Raw genomic sequence first — 6,870 nt, forward strand, 5'->3', positions numbered from 1 at the left:
ACAGCAGCAAGAGAAAGAAGAGGAAGAAATCAATGTATAGAAGAACAAGGAGGGTGAAAAGGAGGAAGAAAATAAAAGATTTGCTTTTTACTTTTCATTGAATGTAGACTACAAAGAATCAAAGTTCTACCAGCAGCTCCAGATTTTCATCAAATTCAATTAATTTTATTTATGTTCAATATTGCATGGTCTAGAAGCTCAATCTATCCTGTTTTGATGATACATGTATATATAAATTAAAGACAATTGGAACACTAGTGTCTTCATGAATATTAAAGAACCATAAACCAAATGATCAAAGTCTGGGGTTCCTTCTCAAAAATTGGATTTGTATTTAATGCTATTTAAGGTCATGCAAACAGTAAAGTCTACATTTTCATGTATTTCTCCTAACAGGATTCTATCCTTGCTCAACCACTTTATGCATCTTCATCAGGCTTAGCTTCTGTATATAAAGCACAGGACTGTCTATTTCAATCAATGCTAAGTCTTGGAGCAAGAAGGAGGACAAAAGTAAAATCTTGATTTTCCATTCTCTATCTCATATCTCAAATTTGATTGTTTAGATGAGGGTTAAAACTAATGCCAGAAATGCTTATCGGGTGTTGTAGGGTTCTGTCCTTTTTACATCCAGTTCTTCAAAACAGGTACATACAATTATCCATTATATATCTTTGGAGCCATAAAAGAGAGCTTCAAATGCAGCCATGCTCTAGAAAGCCACTCAAGGTACTCTGCTGACCTACCCACTCTCATTCTCTCATCACTCAGACTCAGATTTCAATTTCCAACGTTGAGCTCACTTCTTTATTCCTACTGGTATCTGGTCTCCAATTTCTTTTAGGGGGCTGTGGTTTATCTTGCTGCTCATCAATTCTCTGACTTTTCTTTCTTTTAGTTCTACACATTCAGTTCCAACCTGAGAAACACTCACTGAGCTAACACACTTTATTTAAAGAGACTTATTTATCTTAGTAGATATAGGAGATTATAACATACAACAGAACCCCAATCTCCAAATTATGATTGGCCTCTGTATAGGTTGTAAAGGTTGAAGCAAACAGAACAAAACAAATCAAGAGATCTCATCTCAAGTGGAATAAGAGATTGTTTATTCTGGAGCCAAATTTGAGTGACTATAATTTAAGTGAATCTTTTTTTTTTATTGCTATTGTTGTTGCTACTGCTGTTGTGTTTTTTTTCATATTCCCTTTATGTGAACACTCTAGAATTCCAGTTAAATTTTTTCACTTGTCTTTTGGACTTAGATGACATATCTACATTTGGAGACCTATGAGGAGGATCATTCAATTTTTAATCTGGATGCTGACATCGGCTCTTGCAGAATCCTAGAATATTGGCTACTTTAATATCATTGGTAAAAAGAATATAGGCATAATTTACTTGAGGGATTATTTCATAAATGTACAGATCACTGGTTAGAGAAATTCCCAGCTCATAATCCCAAGCTGGTTATCCCAAGGGGAATCTATGGTCATTTTTAATTTATTACTATTATTTATAGATTGAAAGAAAGAATGAATCCCTTTATATAATAATTGGCCTTTCAGATTAGACAAAATACTTGGTTTTTCTAATCTCAGAGATAAAATAGTTTTTATTCCTTCCCATTTTTCTTTCTTTTTTTTGTTTAAATAATTTTTAATTGATTTAATTTTTATTGCATTGTGATGAAAAAAGATACATGATTTCAATTTATCTGAATTTGTTAACATTTAAAAACATATTTTAAGTAAATAGAATTAAGTTACATTCTTGTTTCCCTTTTGTACCCCAACTCCTCCCAGAGACCCCCTTCAATAACTACAATACCTTTTTCGTCATATTCTTTAAAATTTATAAAACATTATAACAATAAAAATGAAAATTATTAAAGTTGTTAGATATAAAACAACAATCAATTTAAGTGTTATATAGATGCTTGTCTACAGCAATATTGAAAATACATACATTTTTCTCAATATAAATTTTAAATAACTCCAAATATATTAACTGTATATTTTAAAAAATACATCACTACTAATATTTTCTTTAATGAACATAAATATATAAAGTCTTTTTGTTTGTTTATTTGTTTGTTTTGTATTTAGTAGAGCTTAAAATCTTTGCTCTTGCTAGGCATGGTGGCTCACGCCTTTAATCCCAGCACTTGGGAGGCAGACGCAGGCAGATTTCTGAGTTTGAGTCCAGCCTGGTCTACAGAGTGAGCTCCAGGACAGCCATGGCTATACAGAGAAACCCTGACTTGAAAAAAAAAATCTTGGTTCTTACTCTGGTACAAGCCCAAAATAAGAACAATTTTTAGACATTGGATTTCATTGTAATAAGGCTGTACTTCAATGACCCTCACGTCACAAAGGATTTTACCTCCATTGTAGCTAAGCTGAGAGTTGACAGTTCTGCTGCCCCAAGAAATGAATTGTAGGAACCATTTTTGGATAGAGACTTCCTGCTATGGTCAAAGCTATTTGACTTGAGTGAGTGTCTTCATTCTCAGCCTACAGAGAACAGGTTACATTCATTTAAGAAATGATGTGTGTATTAAGATGGTCTATCCATAAAGTCATTCACCAACTGTTTCAATGAACAATTGTTCTGCTTGGAGGGTGGCACAGACATTAGGTGAGGTTCATTGGCTGTGATAATTTGGAAAAGCATTCATCTCAGAGAAAGAGTAACTTATAAAGTCCTCTTCTTCAAACTTGGTACAATAGTTACAAATGTCAAGCAAAGCATCCAGTCTCACTCTTTGTTGTTCTCTTACAAGCCCCCTCCCAAGTTAATTGTCTACATTTCTTTTGGCTATATAAATAATTTTGAAATATGTAAGCTGTTCTGAATACCATAATATAGTGTAAAAATATGAAATAAACAATACTACTAATAGAGAGGCTGAGATAGAAGCATGATTTCAAGACCCTTATGTGGTACACAGCAAGACACTTTCAGTTGCAAACAAGTAGAAAGTGTATACGGATTGTAAAATATTGGACTTATTTCTTCAATTATCAAATTAGAGAGATCATTGGATGACAGTCAACAAATTTCTAATTCCTCATATTTTTGGATTTCAATCGATTAGGATATGTTGGTAATATTAATTTTGTATTAAGATATAAAGAATAAGTAATTGTTACTTCCTGTTTTTTTTGTTGTTAAGAGGTGGAATTAGGTTTGTGTGGGCTTGTTGAAAGATTACTTTCTTGTTCCTTCTAGGGTGTGGTTTTGCTCCTTATGTTGATGTTTTCCATCTATTATCCTTTGTAGGGCTGGATTTGTGAAAATATATTGTATAAATTTGGTTTTGTCATGAAATAGCTTGTTTTCTCCATCTATGGTAATTGAGAGTTTTGCTGGGTATAGTAGCCTGGGCTGGCATTTGTGTTCTCTTAGGGTCTGTATGATATCTGCCCAGGATCTTCTAGCTTTCATAGTCTTGGGTGAGTAGTCTGGTGTAATTCTGATAGGCCTGCCTTTATATGTTACTTGACCTTTTTCCCTTATTGCCTTTAAAATTCTTTCTTTGTTTAGTGCATTTGGTATTTTGATTGTTATGTGACAGGAGGAATTTCTTTTCTAGTCCAGTCTATTTGGAGTTCTGTAGGCTTTGTGTACGTTCATGGGCATCTCTTTCTTTCAGTTAGAGAAGATTTCTTCTATAATTTTATTGAAGATATTTACTGACCCATTACACTAGGAGTCTTCACTCTCTTCTACACCTATTATTCTTAGGTTTGGTCTTCTCATTGCTCCCTGGATTTCCTGGATGTTTTGGGTTAGGAGCTTTTTGCTTTTTGCATTTTCTTTGACTGTTGTGTCAATGTTTTCTATGGTAACTTTTGCCCCTGAGATTCTCTCCTCTATCTCTTATATTCTGTTGGTGATTCTTGCATCTATGACTCCTGATGTCTTTCCTAGTTTTTCTCTCTTCAGGGTTGTCTTCTTTCTGATTTCTTTATTGTTTCTATTTCTCCTGGATGGTTTTTTTTTTTCATTTCCTTCACCTGTTTGATTGTGTTTTCCTGTAGTTCTTTAAGGGATTTTTTGTGTTTCCTCTTTAAAGGCGTCTAACTGTTTAGCTGTGTTTTCCTGTATTTCATTAAGGGAGTTTATGTCCTTAACGTCCTGTATCATCATCATGAGAAGTGAGTTTAGATCTGAAACTTGCTTTTCTGGTGTGATGGTGTGTCCAGGACTTGCTATGGTGGGAGAATTGGGTTCTGATGATGCCAAGCAACCTTGAGTTCTGTTGCTTATGTTCTTATGCTTGATTCCAGCTATCTGGTTATCTCTAGTGCTACTTTCCCTGGCTAAATCTGACTTGGGCCTGTCCTTCCTGTGATCCTGGTTATTCCAGGACTCCTCAGAGTCAAGCTGTCTCTGGGATCCTGTGATTCTGGGATCCTATGATCCTGGGCCCATTTGAGCACCTGGGAATGGAGCTTCCTCTGGGTATTATGGGACTTGCTGTAGAGTTTGAGCCCAGGTCTGCTTAGAGTACTGGCCCAGACAGACTGGAAGAAACTTGTGACACTGGTCTGGTGGAGTTCCTGTCTGCCTGGGTCCCATTGGTTCCAACTATTCCCGGTGTTGGGACAGATGTTGTGTCCCCTGCTTCACCTCCAATCCTATGATCCTGGGCATGTTAGAGTGCCTGGGAGTGGATCTTCCTCTGGGTGTTGTGGGACTGGATGCAGAATTTGCCCCCAAGGTCTGCTTAGGGCACTGGCCCAGCTTGCTGCTGCTTCTTAAACAGAAGGAAGATATCTGAGTCCCGGCTGATTCTTGAAACTTAGAAGCCACTGTCCAGTTTTTCTATTTTCTAGACTCTGACTTTTGCTTTTGCCAGTTTCTGGAATTGGTTCAACCCATTTGCTCCTACATGTAACCTTTGCCTAGAGAAAAGGAAAATTCTGAGATTGATATCATTCTTCATTAGGAAGCCTGGAGAGATAGTGTGACAGAGTGCATTTGTTTAGGCTAGCTTTATAGAACATTTTCTGATTTCATGGACCCTTGAAATTTCCACTAAAAAAGGAGTTGAAAGATGATCTACAGTATTTATTTGTTCCTGTTTTCAATTAGTGAGTATATTACATATACTTCATTGGTTCCAAGGAAAAAGACATACTGTTGTATATCACGCCTTGTAATTATTTATGTCACTGTAATTTACAAAAGGAAAAACAGATGTAGTATCTTTAGTGTCTTCCTTTTAGCAAAGAACCTTAAGAGGTACAAACAATCCATTAATGCAAGGCTAATCCATTCCAATATTGGTTAAAAGTTATTATTCCTCCACCAAAACTTGCAAAGGCAAAGGAACTAGCAATACTGTGTATTTAAGAGCTTGGAATAACCTTCTGACAGTTGTGTAACGGACATAGGGCCTATGAATACATTTACAACCATTTTACCACCTTTTAAAAATCTTACAAAATAGGGGGAAGAAAGGGATTTGCTGTGAGGTTGTGTTTTCTAGAAATGGCAGAAGTTACATTATGAAGTCTCATGACCACGGCTGTCTAGACATAAGCTAAACAAAGACAACAACAATTGACATACTAACAGGGAAAAGCTCAGGAGGCTTCAATCCTGTACAGAGAGCTATAGAAAGCTGTGAGTGAGAGAAACACTCTTCATGGAGAACACACCAATTGGTTCTATGCTATAAATGACCAGCCTTGTAATGATATATACATAAAAGTAACATTATACAGACTGAGCAGGTTATAGTCATGTATTTTGGAGTAATACATATAGATTTACTTATATACATATATGAATTCATATACAGTCATATCTCTATCTCTATCTATCTATCTATCTATCTATCTATCTATCTAAACAACTGAAGAAAAAAGGTCATGAATTTGAATGAAAGTAATGGGGGGTGGTACATGGAAAGAAGAAATGAAAGAGAGAAATGACATAATTATAATCTCAAAAAATAAAGAAAAATATTTTTAAAACCCTGCTATAAAAGGAATCCTTCATGGCTACTCCAAGGTTTGCATGCTATTATCTGCCTCCATGCTCCATCTTCCTTTACAACCCCTAAGACATTCTGAATGAAACAACAGAAAATAAAAGGCTATGTCAGAGAGAATTCTTTTGATGCTGTTGTGTAAATATTTACTCTGATTGAATATTCTCTTCTGGGTGGGAAGGAGAGATGCTTGTAACTCAAGAAGCTAAGGAAACCTTACAATCTCAAAAAGCTTGGGAAACTTGTAAGACTCAGAAAGGTTGGGAAACATAAAGGACCCAGAAAGCTCAGAAAGTTACAAGGTCACAAAGCCACATCCAAGATAAAATGCAGTAAACCATTTCTGGTGGAATGATTGGTGGGCAGAGGTGCTGCAGAGTTAGGCAGGGAGCTCCATGGATGCAGCTTCAACAGTCACCTTTGCTGAACGGGGTTGCCATGATGCAGCTGTACTAAGTCACCCATACACCTATAAGTAATCCAAGAATCTCCTTGATTCACCAAGCTAGACTTGGACAGAATCGTTTCTTTGGTCTGTTATCTATGCCCAATCTGGGCTGAAAACACATTAGTTTGGATTTTTCCTGGAGTGGTTAGACAATAAATGTTTTCTTCCATTTCCCCTCCCTTCCCCTGGGGAATAGGCGAAGTGAAGGCATCTATCTGCAAGCCTTGTTGGCAGATTCTCTGTAGAGGAGAGAGAAGGATATTTGGAAGGATATTGTGGAGGCAGAGTTGGTTAAATGTACTTGGTGCCATTGAATGAGAAGCCTAAAGAGTGAGAAACCAGAGAGGGGAGGAAAAAACAAGTGTTTTCTTGATTCCTACCCAAAATGATAATTAATCAGTATATTGTCATT

The sequence above is a fragment of the Mastomys coucha genome, unplaced genomic scaffold (assembly GCF_008632895.1).
Source record: "Mastomys coucha isolate ucsf_1 unplaced genomic scaffold, UCSF_Mcou_1 pScaffold7, whole genome shotgun sequence".
NCBI lineage: Eukaryota > Metazoa > Chordata > Mammalia > Rodentia > Muridae > Mastomys > Mastomys coucha.